At 38.7% G+C, this 22308-nt stretch overlaps 1 pseudogene across 1 annotated transcript; it reads right to left on the bottom strand.

The window, feature by feature from the left end:
- Positions 1-7733: 7733 nt before the first annotated feature.
- On the bottom strand, positions 7734-20882 carry LOC145586174 (DExH-box ATP-dependent RNA helicase DExH12-like; annotated as a pseudogene). The gene is made up of 3 exons (XR_014100810.1): positions 17919-20882; positions 8179-11855; positions 7734-8065 (listed from the first exon to the last, which is right to left on the bottom strand). The product of XR_014100810.1 is annotated as a DExH-box ATP-dependent RNA helicase DExH12-like (transcript).
- Between the last annotated feature and the right edge of the window lie 1426 nt (positions 20883-22308).

Below are 22308 nucleotides of genomic sequence, written 5' to 3'. Positions count from 1 at the left end.
GAGCTTCATAATTTTGTGTTCGAGCTTTGTTCATTAAGGTTTTGCCTTGTTCGAGCTCGGCTTGAGCTCGTTCGTTTGTGATTCGAGTTCAAGCTTGAACAATCTCTAATGTGAACAAGATCAAATGTGAACGAGCTCAATCAAGCTAATATATTCAACTTTGAAAAACTATAAGTATACTCTAATCAGAAAAGTTGTTTGATGATATTCATCATAACAACAAGATAGGCAGTAATTGAGTATTTGATATTATAAATGAGAAATTTGAGCAAATATACTATTCACTTTCTTAAAAATAATACTCCATATATATTAATTTTATATGATATTATTAACATGGCTAATTTGATTATGTATGATAATTGATTATAATTGATTTGGTTCCATATTAAAATTGTACTATTTTAAGAATAATTAAAACAGTGAAATTAATTGTTTCGAGCTTGAACGAGTTATAAATGAGCATATGAACGATCATATATACGAGTTATGAACGAGTGTTTGTGAACATTAACGAGCCGAGCACAAAGGTGTTCGAGTAAACGAGCCTCAAATTTTTGTTCGGACTCGTTCAATACTTAATAAACAAGCTTTGACCGAGTTTGTTCGCGAGTTGTTCACAAACGTATCGGCTCATTTACAGCCCTAGTTTTAGGAGAAATTGGTTAAAGTAATAAAATATGGAGGTAGTCGTTTAGATGAAAAAATAAAAATTGTAAAAATCAAAAGTAGTTGACAGAATTGTAGGAGAGAGAATATGAAATTAATAAAATACTCCGTATAATTTATGTTAGGTCCACTAGTTAAGATAAATGAATTAAATATTGTAAAAACTTTCCAAATAAGGAAATAAAGCAAGTGTTTAAAAACGACCGAAAATGATAAGTGGAGCAAGGAATAAAAAACGAAGGGAGTATTTCCAATTTTCCTACATAGTTTTATTTTATAACTTCAAAGTAACAATCATGTGTATCGACTGAGTCATACAATAGTTACATGATAAAAAAATGACATTAATCCAAAAATTGATAAAACAAATAAATGAATAGCCTTTTAGATCTCTTCTTATCCTTAACTGCTATTGATACCAGCGTCAAAGACCCAATTTCAGCACCATAAACTCAACAAACAGCTTGCCAACTATATGCTAAATAACATGATATAATACTTGGATTACTTTCAACTAAAACACTTGTAAATCGATATCTAAAGCAGAGCCTCCAGGGAAACAAGATTCATATTCTCTACACAAATGTCATTCTCTGCAGTCTGCAAACAATTTTAACCTGCAAAATTACTCGTAATAGAAGAGCCTACATGAAAGAATTGAACCCGCTTCTTTTGCATATTTGCAAAATGCTCTACCAAAGAGCTAGTAGGTGGATTTTGGTAGAACGACAGTAAACTGTAAATAATTAAGCTGGCAAGCTAATTTAAGCAACTGAGTTAGTAGGCTGGAGAAGTACTAGTACAAAGAAATCATATATGCATAAGTTACAGAAACATAGCAATACATAGATTAATAGATAGAATACATACTAGAGCGGAAAGGATAACCGAAATCAGCTCCTATTCATCTACCCCTTATTCCCTTATATCTCGAGTCTAATAATTCTAGCCCCCCCAACAAGTTGAGACATTCATTTACGACAATCAAGCTCTCAAGTCTCAGACTCTCAGCCATAACTAGTATCATCTAGCTAGCACCAACAGAGAAACATTCCACCTCTGACCAAGTTTCCTCAACTCAAGCATGCAAATCAAAAAATAGACAAGTCTAATAAAGAATTTCATTAATTAAAAAATTATCTAAGAATAGGTCTTACAATACGAACAGAACATATATAGCAGTATCCTTTGCTGAATCTGAAGTGCAAGCAACATTGTACAGGTTCAGTAAACTTGGTCAGACAATTTAGCACAAAATATAAAATGTCCAGTAAACTTGGTCAGAGGTGGGTTGTTTCTACACAAGACTTGAACCAACACATGCAGACAATTTACTGAAACAGGAGGGCCTAGTGGGATTTGAACCCACATCTTTTGTGTGTTTACACAATGCTCAACCAATAGAGCTAGTAGGCCAATCAGTAACAAGAATGATAATATAGGAATACTGTAGGTTACATAAACATCAAAAGTAATTGAATCAACCATTTCCTCAGCTTATTTAGACTTATTTGATGAATTTGTGAGTATGTCTAAACTTATTGGAAATTATTTTGTTCAAAATCTGAACTTACGTTGTTTGATTTCAAGTCAAAATAAGTTGAGGTAAACGCACCCTAAATTGTTTAACATGTAACATTACAGATCAAAAACTATTAATGGAACTGCTAGGCTAGGAAAACTACAGAAATTGCAAGAAGCTAATGCAAATGAGCATGTCTCCCACTGTAAATAAACACAAATCAAGATTTTTGTAAGAGAAAATCTTGGAGAAAGTCTTAAGAATAAGTCTTGAATGCAATGCATGAACCCTTCTTTAACAACAATATTGATCTTCTAATCTGTTTCATATACAATGATGGTTCACTATATGTTCAATCTCATAAGCAAAGCAAAAAATCAATAAACTCAAGCTTCACCACACAAATTCCACCAAATTACAATAAGTAATTTGGACTTGCAAACTTTCTTGAAGGAGAAATGCTGATGTATTGAGCGGTTGAGCCTTAGAAGCAGTAAAACCCTTTTAGGCTTATTGTACCAAATAACTTTAGTTGAGAAACTACAAAAAATTTGCTAAGTTCTTTATAATGTACAAGGAAATGATCTTGCGATAAGAGAAAGGGGGGTATACTGGCCTACTGGCATAAAAATGTAAAATGGTAAGAGACGGATGCTAATACTTCCTCTGTTTTATTACTTGCAACCAAATGAAATGGCACACAACCAAGGAGCATAAGAGAGCAAGTTAAAAGGGCACGTGGTCCTCTTTAATAACTTTCTCAGTATTTACTTCAACCGTCGCACCTCGTGATTAACCCAATATACTAGTTGTTACTTTTACTTTGGGAGGAGGGATGCCGGCCAGTGATGAGGGAAAAGTGGGAAGGCTACAAAGTTAAAGTGGGAAGCTAGAAAAGTGACGGGAGAGGAAGGATGGCGGCAGCTAAGGTTTTATTGTTTGAGAAGGGTAGTAGTTCAGGGTTTTGGGAAGGGGGTAGTGGTGGAGAAAAATATCTGTGTAGTTTAGAAGAAGGGAGGGAGATATGAGAAATTGGGTTAATATTTTATAAGATTAAAAAAAAATAACCGGGTAGTGAGTTCATTATTAAAATTCTAATAGTGGATCAGCTATGGGTAATATTGTAATTTCACCATAAAAACTTACCAAAAATAGCTTGGTTTCAAGTAATATGACATTTCCATAACAGGAAAATGTTGCAAGTAAAAAAAATAAAATACAAAAAAAGAGGAAGTAATATGCAAGACTTAGTTCCACTAATCACATTAGGGTAATCAATCTATCTAAAAGCTTAAGTTGCAACATAAAAACTAACCAACCATCTAAAATTCTAAATGCTCTTAGCTTTACTGACCCCTTTTACTTGATCTAGGTGACATCATGTTGTCACTCATCCTTGACAGTGCATTGTACCCTGATTCACTAAAGAGTGTAATTCTAATCTCTATATTTAGGCTGCTTCACACCCTCCCTTGCAATCTAATTAACTATATTAAGTATTCTCAAGTACTACAAAATGAATGAACATACTCAGCATGAGAAACAGACAATAACACCTTACAAAACCACTCTATTCTCCCATGGTCCCACAAAAGTCATCAAAAATACTATTCAATCCTCTCATGTGTATCCACTCTTCTTCAAATTACATGTCTCCAACTTGGCTATCTCCCTTCCAAGCTGCTAAACAATCTTCTCTAGCAAACTCTTCTCAATTCTCTTCTCATCCATCTTCACTATAATAAATCTACGTACTCCAAAACTCTAGAACCCAATAAGCCAAGATTTGCAGCTTACCCATAATTATGTGAGAGACACATCTGCTTATCCTCAACATCAAAAGTTTTCATTAAATTTTAACTAGAAGTTGGAAGTGATTCAATCAATAGAAGAAAAGTCAGTTTTAATAGGAGAAGATGCTAAAATATTCACAATTTTTTATAAATGATCACGATCACGCACACAAACACAAACACAAACACACGCGTGTACGCAACATGAAAAAGTCAAAGGGTTAAAAACTTTGGGAAACTGATTAATGCCTCACATGCTAACCTTTACCAAAAGTGGCAGTTACTATTCTTTATGCAAAATAAAAAATATAAAAATAAAAATTGTAAAATTGTTATTTCATGCTTGCCAATGCATTAATTTGGACATCAATATCTTTAATAATCTTTTAGTAAAACCAAAAAAAAAAAAGTATATTGACACAAATCTAAGAAGATTCAACACGAAATATATAATGAGATAAATCCAACAAGATCTAAGATGTTCAAAGTAGTGTGTGAATAGTGTAAAAGTCCATGTAAACAGAGAAAATAACAATAAATGTGCAACATCCCCCTCCATCACCAGTGTAAAAGTATGCACATAAGTTCCCCCCCCCCCCCCCCCTCCCCCTTTTCCTCACTAAAGTGATAAGGAGCAATAGACACACCACAAGCTGGTTCTTCTAATTATGAGTTTGAGGTTCTAACGAAGCAGCTACCAGTTCTAACCAGAAAATAATAAAACTGAAAAACCAAAATAACTCACTGCAAAAATCCAACAGATGTAGTGTGCCTTCTCATCTTGCTTACACCAACATCCTCCAAATTGATAACCTGAAGCTGAAAGGGTGAAACAAGCAAATTATGATGAGAGAATTATAGCTAGAAGTTCAGAAATGTATCAGATAGAGAACACTGTGGTTGTGTGTGAAGATACATGTTGGGAAGAACAAAGAGAAGGCAGGAAGAGTTGTGGTTCAGATATTCAGAGATGGAAAACAAATTAAAAGGAGAAAGGAAACAAATAACACAAGCACAAAGGCTCCAGAAAGCAATGTAGGCATGTAGTTACACACAGGAACCTGGAAAGTGTTAATCGCCTCACTCCCATTTACGAATTGTGAACCAAGAATGGCAAGTTATACTAGCACATTGGTTATTTTTGGCCCAAATTAACAAATAAGATAGAATTGTGAACCCAAATCAAATCTCATACAAAACCAGGTAAAGCAGCCTACAATCCCTATGCTTTAGTGCTTTACTGTTTCGAGAACTTGTAACAGAATCATTGCACATTTTTTACCGTGAGTAATCTACCCAATTTCATAAGGGTTGCAGATAAATGATTAATTGCTAAAAAAGTAAAAACCACTCCCTCTCTGTCTTCTTCCTTTTTTTTGGTACAGCATCCCTTATTCCCTTTTTTCTTCTTTCTTCATTCCCTATCTTACTTTCCATATGGCATTTAAATTTTTTAAGAGTGAAGAATTAATCACTTCAAAATATAAGCAATTATACAATACTAGAGTAACAATGTATGACACTGCGTAAACCCAATGAAGAATTACAAGCTACAATATTGTATATATTATGAATAAGATTTAGGTAATTGTCAATATGCATTGCTATTACTATACTAACTAATAATAATAATAAAAGGAGAGTGTGCAAATAAAGTTGATGGGTGTAAGAAAGGGGTGGATAAAGTAAGAGAGAGTGAGTGGAAATATGTAAATAATATGGAGTAAGGGGGTTATGAAGGTAAAATGTACTTGTATTTGCCAATGTTAAGAACTTTTAGAAACATACAAAAACAGGAAGTGTTAAGATCATTCAGAAATGGAGGTAATAATAACTAAAAGGAAACGAAAAAGCTCTCTTAATCCGGAATCTAATAGTAAGGGCATTTTGAGATTAATATAAATAATGAAAGCTCACTAGTTCAAGCAGCATTGTAGATTCAAATAAAAAGACAGCAATTTGAAAAGGGCTGCACTTAAAGTAAGTATAAAGGAATTAATTGTTTTGTTTTAGATTCATAAGATATATAATTGCCAACTAGTTTGAAACCCGTGTAATGCACAGTTTTTATTTTGGTTTGAAAGTGGATATATCTTTTTGTAGCTTGGGTTTTAAAAGACTCAACAAAATTGGTGTTATAATCTGTTATAATATGCTAAAAAGAAAATTTAGAAACTTTATACTCTGTATTTCAATTTGTGCTTACATATTAAAATGGGGATATGATTATATAGTATGAAATTGGAAGGAAAAGGGGTATGATAACTATCTGCATTGAAAGGGTACGAAAACTAATTGAGTTGAAGGAGCTTGAAATTAGAAACTAAAAAATCCAAGTTGAAAAAATGAAGAAATGTAGCACTATAGATTCGATTCCTATTTAAGTTAGCCGTTAAAAATAGGAAAAATTGACGAGAATAATCCCAACTTTGCTTGATTCGCCCAAAATAATCCGAACTTTCGATTATTTTTTAATAATCCGAACTTTAATATCAACTTGCTTTTACTGATCCCAACCGGTCACCTAACTTGTTATAACAAGTTAGTTGACACGTGTCGGTACCTAATTGGTTAAAAAAATAAAATAAAAATAAATTAAAAAAAAGTTATTTTTTAAAGAAAAAATATATATATATTAATTAAAATTAAAAAAAACCACCCCAGCAGCCCCAACCACCCTCTCCGCCACTCAGCCCGACCCCAAGCCTCCGGCCACTACCAGACCCTCTCCCCCCGCGCCGGCGCCGCGTCACCCCACCCTCTGCACCACCAACCCTTCTCCCTCACGAAATCCTTTAAAACCAACGACCCACCATCGAGTCAGCCGCCGCTGCTCTTCTCCACTCCCTCGCTTTCCTCCCAAGCATCGTCCTACGTCGGCTAATTACATGGCAGCTTGTTCTCTGCCTTGGCTCTTCCGACTGCGCCATTGATTCCGCTTAGTCACCGATCTTGGACGCCGCCTTGGTTACGGTGATTGTGGTATTGGGTCAGGGAGGTAGGGTGGTGGAGGTGGTTGGGTCGTTGACTCATTGGTGTTGGTGTTGGTGGCTGGCATGGTTTCAGTTTATTTGCACTTTGCAACATTAAATTGCTTTTTTTTATTTTAATTATTAGTACTCCGTAGTTAATTAAGTGTTAATTTTCTTTCTTCTTTTTTTTGAGGACAGTGTTACTTTGAGCTAATAAATTCTGAGTTTGCGTTTATTTTTTCTTTTTTTTTTTTTTGGTTGTTGAGGACAGCGTTAATTTTTTTAAAAGGGCTAATTAGTGGTTTTTTTTTTCATAATAAATAATTAAGTGTTAATTACTAACAAATAATCATGTTTTTTTTTTAAATTAAATTAAATTAAATCTTATTTTTGACCAATCACGTGGTGACACGTATAAATTAAACCTAAAAAAAAAAAATTTACCTACTCAACAAGTTTTCGGTCACCTGGGACCATTAAAAGCAAATTCTTATTAAAGTTTAGACTATTAAAAAAAAAACAAAAATTGGGATTATTTTGAGCGAATCGAGCAAAATTGGGATTATTTCCGTCAATTTTTCCTATAAAATATTAGCATGGATAAGATAAGAGTATAGTTTTCCAGTTGTGTTACTACTGCAAAAGCCAGAGAGTATACAGATATACACCAATATGAATCTACACTGACATAGCTGTGAGAGGCTGGTGCTAGAACCACATAAACCTTATGAGAAAAAAAACAATAATATGATTGGAAAAAACAATGTACATCCATTTTGATCAGAAACATATGTTTCACAGTTGTGCACTTCATTATCTTCTTTCCCAGATTAGGAAAAAACAGTTAGGGAATTGAAAGAAACATTATGTGAAAGCACAAAGAGATAGAAAACTACGTTACCAAGTTTTGAGACAGCATACAGTAGCATAGAATTAATTCAAATTTATTTTCTACGACAATTTAAAAACCCCAATCACCTGTCCATAGCAGAATGATAAACTTTAGAGCACGGCCAGATCCTAGAATTAGACTGCGCCAATTGAGCCACACCACTAACAGCAACAGCAGCTGCATTTATTCATAATGCAGCGACAATGAGGCAAATACCCTGAAATTACAACAGCCAGATATACTTGAGACAGCTCCATGAGAAACAGCATACTTCAGAAAGCAATTACAGATGCATAACCTTTGAAAGCCACAGAGTATTCAAAAACAGACCTACTAAGTATTGGTTCTAAACATGAAGCAGGCTATCCTAATATTAACAGGATCAGTCCGCATTGTTGGTCAAGCATCCATTAAAGGGAATCGCATCATTCCTTTCAACTGTCATCTTCAGCTGCTCCAGCCTCTTTGACATCAATAGTAAAGTTGTACTCCTGATCACATCCCAAGTAAGAATCACACATGTAATACAAAGTGTAAGTCTTCTTCCCGACTTCAGGAGGTGCAACAAAATCAAGCTTGACTTTTGATTTCCATTGTAAAGCGACCCTCTTAATAGCTAGCAGTTGGTTAGTCTTTGTGTCACCCACCACCAACCACCAACCTTCTTCTTTAGCTTTGGGATATCTAAGAGCATCAACAGGTCCCACTTCTGACCTCCCTTCAAGATCTCGTTCAAGGGTAACTACCATTGTGACATCTTCCCCAGCACCGATGCTGTCACTATCGACCACCTCATAAGTCATATCAATGTTGGGGAAACGATTACAGAAACGGGCAATATCCAGCAACTGTGAGTCAGACATCTGTAGAAGCTCCTGCCTCTCATCATCCTCCATTTCCACCAGGTCAAACACAGTCTCAATAGACTTCCCTGGGTTCTCTTGACATCTCTTGGCCAACTCCTTGGTGAAATGTGGAAGCTGCAATAGCATGGAATCTCGCTCCCACATACCCTGAGTCACCATCTGGCTTACTTCCATAGCAAGAAGAGCAAGATTTAGCCAACCATTGCTGGAAATAACATCAACCATAGCCTGAAGCAATCTACTAGCTGAAAGGAGCACTTCACGCTGGTCAGCAGCCAAGTTACCACCAACTGGATGTCTAGAAAAGTGGGCTTGCAGCAAAGCATTTGCTTTTACATGTGGATCTGTGTACTTTGGATTCTCAAAAGAGAATCTTTGGTGATGTATCATCTTGCGAATCAAGTCATCCTCCCCCGGACGTACTGGCAGCTGCGAATACTCTGAAGCTGAAGCCAGAATCTCAAGGAGACCCTTCAGCTTTGTTTTAGATGTCAAAGAAGAACTAAAACGCTCGATTGTGGTGTAGCTGATGTAGTAATATGATGCTATCATGCCCAGATTCAGAGGAGAGAGATCCATATCATCTTCAATAGCAACACATTTACTCGCTTCCAGATCACTCAAAGTGTTCTCCACAAGTTCTGAGAGGTAATCTGATAAATGCCTATGGCTCACACCCTGAAGATTATAGTAATTAGGATTCTGAGCAAGCCTTCTGTACATAAATGTCCATGTGAGATAATCCACAGCATCTTGCTTATTCTCGATTACTCCAACTACAATTTCTGCATTCAGATTGTCATGAAGGTAGTGGTGCAAATGACTTTCTACAGGGAATGCTTCATATAAGAACTTTTTATAATATTCCTTTCGTGGAGCATGACAAAGGATAACACACTTCCCAGACTTATCCAACAAAGGCCGACTAGCATGACCCATCATCTGCAGCAGATCAATGACTGGATAATCAGTATGAGCATTTTCTCTCCCATCATAGTACTGAGTTCCCATGACCACCACTAAGTGAGCCAACAAAGGCATTCCCCAGCACATTGAACTGGTCATAACACAAACTTGGATCCATCCAGCTTCAAATAACTGTGATACAATCTCCTTATCAGTGCTAACTAATCCTTCATGCAAAAAGCCCACACCATAGCCAAGAGTGGTCTTCAGATTTAGATCCTTAATTTTATCAGTAAAAGGCTGCAGCTCCTCCGATGAATGCAGCAAAAATATTGGCTTCTCTCCACTGTCAGCACTAGCATATGTTACAAGGTCAACTGCAGTAAGTGAAGCATGCTTCCGAGTTGGAACATATACAATAGCAGGTTTCCCATTCTTAGCATGGACAGATATAGCAGTGTAGGTCGGCTTGGTCATAGCTTGCATTCTTGCCTCAAAATTAGCAATATCTACTCCCTGAATGTGAATCTCAAGAGGTACAGGACGAACCCCTGGTGGAAAGTTGAAAAGACCATGTGAAGAAGCACCTATCCATTCACCAAGGTCCTTAGCATTAGCAAGAGAGGTTGATAAAGCAACAATGCGAATCTTGTTCTCCACTTGACTTGCTATGTATCTCATCCTCGAGACAATCACTTCCAACACAGGACCGCCTTGACCACCAATAAGATGGAGCTCATCAATGATGAACAGGCTGACTTGCTGAACATACTTTCTTTGTTTCCAGCGTCGAGATAAAGCATCCCATTTTTCAGGAGTACTTATAATTATCTGCCCTTTCTCAAGTAACTTCAAGTCAGTTGCTGTCTCTCCCGTAAGTTCAACGACTCGCAAACCAAGTCCTTTTCCAAATTTCCTTTCCCAATCACGGTAACGCTCCTTGGCCAGAGCTTCAATAGGTGCAATATAGACAACACGCATGGTGCTGTCAGGACCTTTTTGGTGGTTTCGCAAGATAGCAAACTCAGCACATATTGTCTTTCCACTACCAGTTGGCGCAGCAACCAAAACATTGTCATCTGCATTGTACAGAACCGTGAAAACCTGAGTCTGGACAGGGTTGAAGTGCCTAAATTCTGGATAAAGGGCTTCATATGATGGGTTTCTCAATGCAGTCACAGGCAGTGGTTGTAAGTCCAACAATTCTGTTGGGGGAGGATATTTCTCAGGCAAAATAAGATGCCTAAAAGAAACAGGCAAAACAGACTATGATCCCAACCATCTATCAGAAACAACATGAATGAAATATTGTGGGGGCAGAGGCTCTGATATTGGCACAGTGAAATTCAGGGTATGGTCCTCGTCAATATATTGCTTCTTCAGCATGAAGTATTCATGATGAAGAATGTATTCACCATCATTATCCTCCACAATAACCCAAAAAGGCTCCACATATCCATGAATCTTGTCATCCCACATGAAATCAGGTGTGATTGTCAGTTCCACTCCTAAAACAGAGCGAGTAATTGGCTGCACATGTGCAGCAAGGTTGAGCTTTGGAAACTGGTGAATGAACTTGTGAAGAGTCCTTCCCATCTTCTGTTGCCTTATGAGCTCTCCCAATTCTTGAGATGAAAGGTCATGGTACCTTTCCCAGGCCAATCCATTCTTCTCCAATTTCATCAGTGTTTTACTTGAAATTCCAGTTAGCTGGCGGAGTGGTGTCTGGACGCTCCATGTCCTCCTCTGAACCATTTTGCACAAAATCAAAGCCTTCTCTGCCAGTTTAGCCCATCCTCTTTTCAATACAATCTCAAAAAGTGCTCTAACAAGACGCGCTGCACTCTGTGTTATATACACCATGTCTGATGTTAGAGACAAGCCTTCAAGCTTCAGCTTAGATATATATGCTTGAAGTAAAGCATTTATCTTAGCACCGGGTTCTTCCAAGCTCTCTTTAATAGGAATTGGAACACGTTCCAAAAGCTTGGCCAATTCAACCTTCTCATCTTGCCTAACTGAGAGATACTTAAATTCTTCGCTGAGGGAGAATAACCGACAGAGCTCAATATCACCCATTGTTGGCTTTAAATTCTCATTATAAGTGGATATTGTCCCATGTGTAATGTAATGGAAACTGGCAATCTTTCCCAAGTCAGTGACCTGGAAATAACCACTCTTTCGATCATATTGTATCAAGTTATTTTTGTCCAAAATAGTTGCTGCTGAATGAATCTGAAATTAACAAAAATACAATAGTTAAGCAGCTGAAATTAAGAAACTTCCAAAAGATGCTTCAAAGAAAAAAAATATATATTAAATGCAACATTTAATTAATTTTCTCACCAGTGCATACAATTTAAACAATCATCCAGCCAATGTGCAATATTATAGTTTCAAATTTTCTAGAGGAAAAGCAACAGTCTCCTTAATCAAGATAATACTAAAAAAAAATGCAGTATGCTCCTTCATCAACTTGTTAATGGTATTCATCAAGTAACTAGACTTTGTGTTGCTGCAGCTAATTTAATATCAAATTGGACAGAATTTTTTGCGATGCTCCTTAACTTCGTAAAGGTAAATTTACAAACAGTAACAAATGTAAAGCTAGCATGAGAAGCAATATATACCAAGGAAAGACTGGGATAATAATTTGAATAAAAATTATCAGGTAAATTTTCAGTTCCACACAGCCAAATTTTAACTCCCCCCGCCCAACAGAGCACAGGGCATGGTAAAAACTCAAATCACCATTTTCTAGCACTTCAAAGTCGTGGACACAAAACCTAACTTCACAGCTTCATACCCATGCACCCAACCTAAACAAGTCTAAACACCATTATTAAATTGACACATCATTTCATCTACACATTTAAGAGCATTTAACTTATATATAAATTAGTCTAATTAGCTTATGACAATAAATCGAAGCTTTATGAGCTACAGCTAGTCTCTATTCGTGTAATGGAATGGGTCAACGGGGTCAAGAAGCCAAGTCAACCACCACTTTTGGTGTACTCAAGGCGCGCAAAACAGGGGCAGCAAGAGTCAAGGGCAACCAGAGACAATGAGCTTCAGGACAAAGTTAATTAAGAGGATCCAAGGAAAGAGAGGAAGCTGCTTTAGCAATGTCATTAGATGGTCTTTCCATTCTTAGCTTAGTAAATCACATGTATTCCTTAAGCTTGAGTATATGTAATGTAGGAAGTCTAATTAGAAAGATATACAGAAATTTGAGAGAAAACACTAGAGAGAGTTGTGGCCTAAAGCTACTAAGAGATTCATAACCTCAAGTTATGTTTATCACTTGTATTTCAATCTTCAATCAATCAAGTACTCAAGCATTCAACCTTTAAATTACATTTCCTTGTTCGAATTACATTAATCGGAATTAGTACATAACAACTTGGTATCAGAGCGGTGGTCCTGCGGCCCCGACCTTCACATTCGGGAACGCTCCATGAACAATGGTTGGCGGTGACGCAAGATAGCTCCGGGTCGGTGGCGGAATATCGCCGGAAGTTCATAGAAATGGCGGCACCACTAGAGGACGTGCCGGAAAGTCTGATGTTGGGGCAGTTCATAAATGGGCTAAGCAAGGAAGTTAAGACAAAGTTGAGGCTTCTTAATCCACTCAACCTTGAAAAAGCCATGGAAATGGCTGGTAGAATTGAAGAAAAGAATCGTGTGCAACAGGGCAAGAAACCCATGAGTAATTGGAAGGGTGGCTTTGTTGCTGGGCCATCAAATTCCAACCCAAATCATAGCAGCCCAATTGTGAACAAGGGAGGCTTAATAGCTTCATATGGGTTACCTAGCAGCAGTGGGCCGCCCAGATCTTGGCCCAAGGCCCCTGAGTCTCAAGGCTCCGTGAACATGGGCCGAACCAACCGCGGTCCAAATCAGAATTCCACCGGAAGTACAAGGTGGCTAACCGAGTTCGAATTGGCGAAAAGGAGGGCGAAGGGGTTATGTTTTAGATGTGATGAGAGGTGGGGTATAGGTCATCGTTGCAAAAGAAAGGAGCTTAGTGTGTTACTAGTGGCGGAGGGGGAAGTAGAATTGGAGGATGAAGGGCCGGAGTTAGAGAGTGACACCCCCTCGGAGGAAAACGGGTCGATGTCATTATGTTCGGTAATCGGGATACACAACCCAAAGACAATGAAGTTGAGAGGAGTAATCAAGGGGCAAGAGGTAGTAGTAATGATCGATCCGGGGGCTACACATAATTTCTTAGCCATCTCGGTGGTGGAGCAAACGGGAATTTCCATCTCTCAAGGCGGGGAATTTGCCGTGTCCTTAGGAAATGGGGACACCATTAGGGGTAGTGGAGTATGCAAGGGAGTTAAGGTGGAGCTTCAAGGTGGACTTACTATAACCGAAGACTTCTTTCCACTCACCCTAGGTAGTGCCGAAGTCATCTTGGGGGTGCAATGGCTTGAGAAGTTGGGTGCCGTGGTTACTAATTGGCGGACCCATGTAATGAAGTTCACCGTGGGTGGGGTTCCGGTCACCCTCACCGGAGATCCGACCCTCGAAAAGTCACAAATTTCACTCAAGGCTATGGTGAGAGTGTTAAAAAAGGAGAAAAAAGGCTTTTGGGTTGAATGCAACAGATTAGAGGAGGAGAAGTTGGGCCCAAATCTGATTAGCCCACCTTCATTCTTGGTTGAGATTCTGGACCAATTTCAAGGGGTCTTCCAAATGCCAAATGGGCTACCCCCAAATAGAGGCCATGAGCACTCTATTGTACTCAAGGATCGGACCAACCCAATAAGTGTTAGGCCCTATAGATATCCCCAAATTCAGAAGGATGAAATTGAAAGGCTCATGCGTGAAATGCTAGAATCCGGCATCATCAAACCTTCATCGAGTCCCTTCTCAAGCCCGATGTTACTCGTGAAAAAGAAGGATGGATCTTGGCGATTTTGCGTGGATTACCGAGCTCTTAACAAAGAAACCGTTCCGGATAAATATCCGATTCCGGTTATCGATGAGTTACTAGATGAGCTTCATGGAGCAACGATTTTTTCCAAGCTCGATTTGAAATCGGGCTATCACCAAATACGAGTCAAGCCGGAGGATACCCACAAAACGGCTTTTCGCACTCATGAGGGTCACTATGAGTTTCTAGTGATGCCATTTGGGCTCACAAACGCTCCGGCGACTTTTCAATCACTTATGAATGAGGTCTTTCGGCCTTATTTGAGGAAATTCGTGCTCGTTTTCTTTGACGATATTTTGATATATAGTAGAGCCGAAGAGGAGCATAAGGGTCACTTGAAATTGGTTTTGCAAAAATTGAAGGGAAATCAATTGTACGCCAATTTTAAAAAATGTGAGTTTGGCAAAAGAAAGGTAGCTTATTTGGGGCACGTCATTTCCGAGCAAGGGGTCGCCATGGATAACGATAAAATTCGCTGCATTCTTGAGTGGGAAACACCAAGGAATTTGAGGGAGCTACGTGGTTTTCTGGGCTTAACTGGTTATTATCGGAAATTCATATCCCATTATGCTCACATCGCCAACCCCCTTACTGCCCAATTGAAGATAGAATGTTTCGGGTGGTCGGATGAAGCGACAGCAGCATTTCGAAGGTTAAAGACAGCAATCACCACCGCTCCGGTGCTAGCGGTTCCTAATTTCAACGAAGCGTTTGTGGTTGAGGCCGACGCTTCCGGGTTTGGACTTGGTGCGGTATTAATGCAAAACGGTCGTCCAGTGGCTTTTTACAGCAAGACTTTGGGAATCCGGGCTAGAGGGAGGTCCATTTATGAAAAGGAATTGATGGCAATCGCGTTGGCGGTGACTAAGTGGCGCCACTATTTGCTTGGTCGTCATTTTGAAATTCGGACCGATCAACAGAGTCTAAAGTACCTTGCGGAGCAGAGGGAGGTCGGTGGTGAGTATCAACGGTGGTTGAGAAAGTTGGTGGGGTTCGATTTTACTATCAATTACAAACCCGACGCCGCGAATAAGGTGGCCGACGCACTTTCTCGCAGGGATGAAGCTCTGTTAATGTCTTCTGTGAGAAAGGTCGAAGGAAAGAAGGAAGGTGAAGTGATGGAGTTTGGGGCTTTAATCCACTCTTGCTTTGTGGATTGGGCTGAGTTGGAAAAAGAATTAGAAGCTGACAAGGGATTGGGCCAGATCGTATTGGGCTTAAGGGAGGGAAAAGAAAGTCCAAAAGGCTTTCACTTAGAGGGGTCCAGATTGATTTATAAGAATAGAATCGTCCTGCCTTCTTCTTCGAAGTTCATTCCCCTGTTATTGAAGGAGTACCACAGCACCGCGACGGGTGGCCACGACGGCGAGATAAAATCTTATCTCCGGCTCGCCGCCGACTGGTTCTGGGCCGGTATGCGAAAGGACATCGGAAAATTTGTGCGTGAATGCGATGTGTGTCAACGGAACAAAACAATCACCAAGAGCCCGCTCGGGTTGTTACAACCTCTTCCAATTCCCGAGGCCGTGTGGGAGGATATCTCCATGGATTTTGTAGAGGGGTTGCCATTATCCCGGGGAATTGACTCCGTGTTGGTAGTGGTGGATAGGCTCTCGAAGTACGCCCATTTTATTGGGCTAAGGCACCCGTTCAACGCCTTGAAGGTGGCGGATGCGTTTGTGAGGGAGGTAGTTCGCCTCCATGGGTTTCCGGCGTCAATTGTTTCTGATCGCGATCGAGTTTTTATGAGCATATTTTGGAGGGAATTACACATCTCCGGCGAAGCACGGCCTACCACCCTCAAACGGACGGGCAGACCGAGATTGTGAACAAAAGCCTCGAGACATATCTGCGATGTTTTATTTCTGAGCAGCCACGGTGTTGGGCTCGTTGGCTACCTTGGGCGGAATATTCTTACAATACTTCGCCGCATACTTCGACCAAGATGACTCCCTTTAAGATGGTGTATGGTCGGGATCCGCCGAAGTTGTGGCGCTTGGGAACCGGTCAAACCATGGTCAGCAGCCTCGAGGAGAGTTTGCAAGAGAGAGATACAATTTTGGAGGAGTTACGAATGAATCTCAATCGTGCTCAGCAAGTGATGAAAGTTAATGCGGATAACCAGAGAAGGGATGAGAAATTTGAAGTCGGAGAGAAGGTGTTCCTCAAACTCCAACCGTACCGGCAAAAGTCCCTAGCTAGAAGGCCTTTTGAGAAATTGGTTGCACGATTTTATGGTCCTTTCGAGGTGTTAGAGCAAATTGGCAGAGTTGCATACAAATTGAAATTGCCAAGTGATTGCAAAATCCATCCCGTGTTTCACATCTCCTAATTGAAGAAAGCCCTTGGCAGCATCCCAAGCCAAGCCACTATCCCGCAGCAGCTACCTCCCGACTTGGAATTGGTGGTTGAACCGGAAGAACTACTGGATGTGTGCATGGCTCAGAAGGATTCGGTGTTGGTGCTCGAAGTATTGCTTGCTTGGAAAGGGTTACCTGATTATGAAGCCACATGGGAAGAGTTCGAGTCTGTCAACTTACGTTTTCCCTCCTTCCACCTTGAGGACAAGGTGAAACTCAAAGGGGGGAGTGATGTAATGGAATGGGTCAACGGGGTCAAGAAGCCAAGTCAACCACCAATTTTGGTGTACTCAAGGCGCGCAAAACAGGGCAGCAAGAGTCAAGGGCAACCAGAGACAATGAGCTTCAGGACAAAGTTAATTAAGAGGATTCAAGGAAAGAGAGGAAGCTGCTTTAGCAATGTCATTAGATGGTCTTTCCATTCTTAGCTTAGTAAATCACATGTATTCCTTAAGCTTGAGTATATGTAATGTAGGAAGTCTAATTAGAAAGATATCCAGAAATTTGAGAGAAAACACTAGAGAGAGTTGTGGCCTAAAGCTACTAAGAGATTCATAACCTCAAGTTATGTTTATCACTTGTATTTCAATCTTCAATCAATCAAGTACTCAAGCATTCAACCTTTAAATTACATTTCCTTGTTCGAATTACATTAATCGGAATTAGTACATAACAATTCGTTCCCAATTTCCATGACAATAACATGTTAAGAAATACACAGCCTGACACTCACAAACCAATTATGCACCAGTAGTCCAGTGCACATCTAGATCATGTTGTTAAAATTTGTATCATCAAAGGCACATGCACAAAAAAAAAAAAAAAAAAAAAAAACAATCCTCGCTTTATAGCTATTAACCAGTAAGAGGACAATTAAAACAACAGAAAATCAGATTGACATAGATGAAAATCGACATTTGAAAGATAAGAGTGCTAGAAAGAAAATTTGCTATAGGAAGAAGGAAGCAGTGATGCATTAGAATAAAGGCTTACCAGGTCAGCTCTCCTCTCTTCCAGTGTACGGTCCCTGTCGAGCACATCAGGAGCTAAGCCATAAAGTGTAGGATTACGTAACATCCGAATGTACAGGTATGTGTAACCTATCCAATTGAGGGCTTCTCGAGCATTTTGTACAGTACCAAGAACAATTTCAGCATTCAACTGATCAGCCACCCTTGAGATAAACTGACTTTCAATAGGAAGCTGCTGATTCATCAAAGAAAGATAAAATTGCAATTCAGTATGGCCAGTGATGACTATTCCCTCTCCATAAGTATCGTACTGGGGTCTACCTGCACGACCAAGCATCTGCATTACATCCAGAGGACTCAATTCTGTCCAAGCCCCCTTTTCAGGATTATAAATCTGGGTTCCCTTTATAATCACTGTGTGTGCAGGCAAATTGACACCCCAAGCAAGGGTGGCTGTAGAAACTAGGACTTGCACGTGACCATAAGCAAACAAATGTTCCACAAGCTGGCGATCAGCCCTATTCATCCCAGCATTATGAATTGCAAAGCCGTAAGGTAGAAGATCCTTGAGGTCATTACTTCTAACTAAATCAGTATGTGCATGAAGAATCTCACGACTCGCACTATCCTCTTTCAAAAATTTACCAAGGGTGTCCTTTGCCAATGCTGTATCCCTTATCGCACGGGCAGTCTTTGCCGTCTCTTTTCTAGAGTGAACAAATACAAGAACTTGGTGCTTTCCAGCCACAGCCATCACCTTATCATAGCAAATGTCATTCATCAACTGGAATCTCTGTAGTGGCTTCTTCACATTGATTCCAATATATTGTTGTGCAAGCGGGCAAGGTCTATAGCTGTTGTCAAAGTAGAATAGCCCCTTTTCTACATCAACCCTCAAGAATAATGCCACATCCTCGTAGTTAGGAAGGGTGGCTGATAACCCAACTAGTCGAATATTATCTTTTGTTGTTTCAATTTGCCTAACTGTCCTGGCAACTATACTTTCCAGCACAGGGCCTCTGTTGTCATGGAGCAGATGAATTTCATCAATTATGAGAAGTTTTACAAGATGAGTGTATGTTCGATCGCCTGACTTCCTTGTTATGATATCCCATTTCTCTGGAGTTGTAACAATTATCTGAGTTTCATCTATCTGTTGCTTGGTTAATGTCTGATCTCCACTCAATTCCTTCACATTCACACCATAGTGCTTTAACCGGTTTGACAAGTTACCAACCACTTCAGCCACAAGAGCTTTCATTGGAGCCACATATACTATCTTATAACTGCTGTGGTCAAATGATCCATCTGGTGCTCTATTCAAAGCAATCTGCTGCAATATGGTGAGGACAGCAACATTAGTCTTCCCTGAACCAGTTGGAGCACAAAGAAGAATGTTTTCAGCTGAAAAAAGTGCAGTTTGATAAACTTTACTCTGCACCCTATTCAGCTGTGTCATCCCTTCGAAAGCTGGTCGTGCCCAATCTGGCATTCCAGATATCTTTACGAGTTCTTCACCCTTTTCGAATGGTTTGGCTTTCAATGAAGGAATATGAACTTCTACATATCCTTTAGCATGGTGCTTAATAGATCCATCAGGAAGTATAGTCTTCCTACAATCCATGAAATGACTACCCTGGTTAGAAGCAAGGCCATCCAGATCAAGCACTTGGCGCTGCCCCATCAACCAACCATTATCAACATCTCTGTCAGGCACTCCTCTTTGACCATGTTCCCCGTCAATAGCGTGTCTATCCTTTAAACGACAAGCCTCCTCTTTTATACAATTCTCCAAATTCTTCTGCCTCTCCTTAGCAGTAGCTCTGGTGGCATGCATCTGCTCCAGGATGGCAGCCAAATCTGCACCAGATTTCATCATCAATTCTTCGATATTTCTCCACTCCTCTTGATTTTCAGCTCGTGCCAGACGAGTACACCACACAATCTTATGCCTATTTCGCACAAGGAGCCTGACAAGGTTGAATTGATTGTAGTCAAGGAGAGTCAAGAGAGTATTTTCAATCTCCCTATTTTCCCCTTCAGCGAGTACTTTCAGAGCATCTTCAGCAAGACTCTGGCACTGCTGTGGATCAATCTGCTGATCATAAGCCTGAGAAATCTTCCTCTGAAGCCAATATGCATCAATTTCCTGAACGTTCAGATTCATGCTCACCTCCACATCAGGCATATCTTCATCAACGATCTCATCACCCATTTGCATAGCCCATGGTAACCCCAATTCAGCAATATTTTCATCCTCCTCACCATCATCCTGCACTGAACTGAAATAACTCTCATTGTAAACGTCATCATTCTCATCAAAATCCACTGCAACACCCACATCATTATCAAGTCCGTCTTCATTACCACCCTCATAATAGTCAGTAATCATCCTCCCAGAATCAACCAGGCTCTCAAACACAGAAGCAGGAATTAAACCTAGCGTCTTCTCAACCTCAATCTTCTTATCTAAATACTTAAGAGCATCGTTCTTTAATACAGCCAAAATCTCATCAGCAGCAGCGCTGACAACACTAAGCGGCTGCCCACCAAACTGCTGCTGTATAACACTCAGCATTGCCTCATACGCAGCCCGAGTTTCTTTTGTTTTTGGCTGGTACACACCTTCTTCAATGACATCCAGAACACTCTCCCTAACAAAACACGGTTTCTTGTTCCGCCAAGTAGGCCCTAGTTCCAAATTAAATTCCCTTTTCTTCGGCTTTTCTTCTACCTTAGGAGGTTTTCCCCCGGCAACCAGATCCCCAAACGATTTCGGGTCAATTTTACCATACAGAGACTCCGGCTCACCAGTCGGCACGCCGGTATCCCTCGAAATCAAATCTTTCTTGAGCAGAAAACTCGAATTTTCCTTCGACATCCTTCCACGACAACAAAAATTAAATTTCTTCTTAGGGTTTATGTATAAAAATAAAAAAAAAACTAGGGTTCAAGCAAATTAATGCAATTCAGAAACAATCTAATGCACTAATTTAGGAATAATTCAGCAGACAGAATTGATAACGAAAAATTACAAACCCTAGCAATGAAAAATTCAATCGAAAAGATATTAAATCATCATACAATCAATCAAACTATTAAAAAGAAATTGAACATCGAACCTTGATTATTGCGCAGGGAAGAGAGGAATTAATCTTCGCAATGTGGTTGATGGCGAAGACGAGTAAAGTATTTAAACAATAGCTTCATTGACCGTCTTTTTCTTGCCAAAAATAAACAAGCCGCCTTTTTATACAAAGGGAACAAATTAGCGCGCTAACTTGGGGGGCAAGGATATAATCACAGAAGTTGTTGATTTATTACGAGTACTCCGTATCAATCATCAATAATCAATAATAAATCTTATACGGAGTACATAAATAAAATATTAGAAAAGATTTTTCCTTAAAAATAAAAAATTAGAAAAGATTTAATGTATCCTTCCAAATATATATTGACTAGTTTTGTGCCTGTGCGATGTCCAGGTTGTTCATTGAATTTTAAAATAAATTTATAATTTATGTCAAAATTTAAAATATATCATTGATACAAAATTAGGCCCTGTTCTTTTGAGCTTCTGGGCAGAGCAGAGCAGAGTAGAGCAGATTTCAGCAGAACGGAGCAGAGCAGAGCAGAGCAGATTTCAGCAAAGCAAAGCAGAGCAGAGCAGATTGAAGCAGAGCAGAGCAGATTTCATTATTATTATTATTATTATTATTTTTATTATTATCATTATTATAATTATTATTATTATTACTAATATTGTTATTATTACTATTATTATTATTATTATTATTACAATTATTATTACTACTACTACTAATACTATAATAATAATTGTAATGCTTTATTATTGTTATTAAATATTAAATATTATTATTATTATGATTATTATGATTATTATTATTATTATTATTATTACTACTACTACTACAACTACTACTACTACTACTACTATTATTACTATTATTATAATCATTAAATTTTATTATTAAAAATTAATTATTATTAATAATATTAATATTATTAAATATTAATTATATTATTATTAATATTATTATTATTAATAATATTATTATTAAATATTAATTATATTATTATTATTAAATATTAATTATATTATTATTATTAAATATTAATTATATACTTCCTCCGTTTTCTTTTACTTGCAACACACCTTTTAAGCACGCAGTTTTAGGAGATGATTAGTGAGGGTAAACGAGCGATTTTATTAATATAATTTTTACACGAAAATTAGAATAGAGTTAAGTATCATTTGTAAAAATTATAATGAAAAATTTGTCCATTTACATTACATAAACCAGAGCTCAAAACACGTGCCACAAGGCTGTGTTGCAAGTAAAAGAAAACGGAGGAATTATTATTATTAATAAATATTAATTATTATTAAT

Source organism: Chenopodium album, chromosome 16, assembly GCF_948465745.1.
Source record: "Chenopodium album chromosome 16, dcCheAlbu1.1, whole genome shotgun sequence".
Taxonomy (NCBI): Eukaryota; Viridiplantae; Streptophyta; class Magnoliopsida; order Caryophyllales; family Amaranthaceae; genus Chenopodium; species Chenopodium album.
The sequence above is the reverse complement of the archived record's forward strand: the minus strand, read 5'-3'. Positions and strand labels throughout refer to the sequence as shown.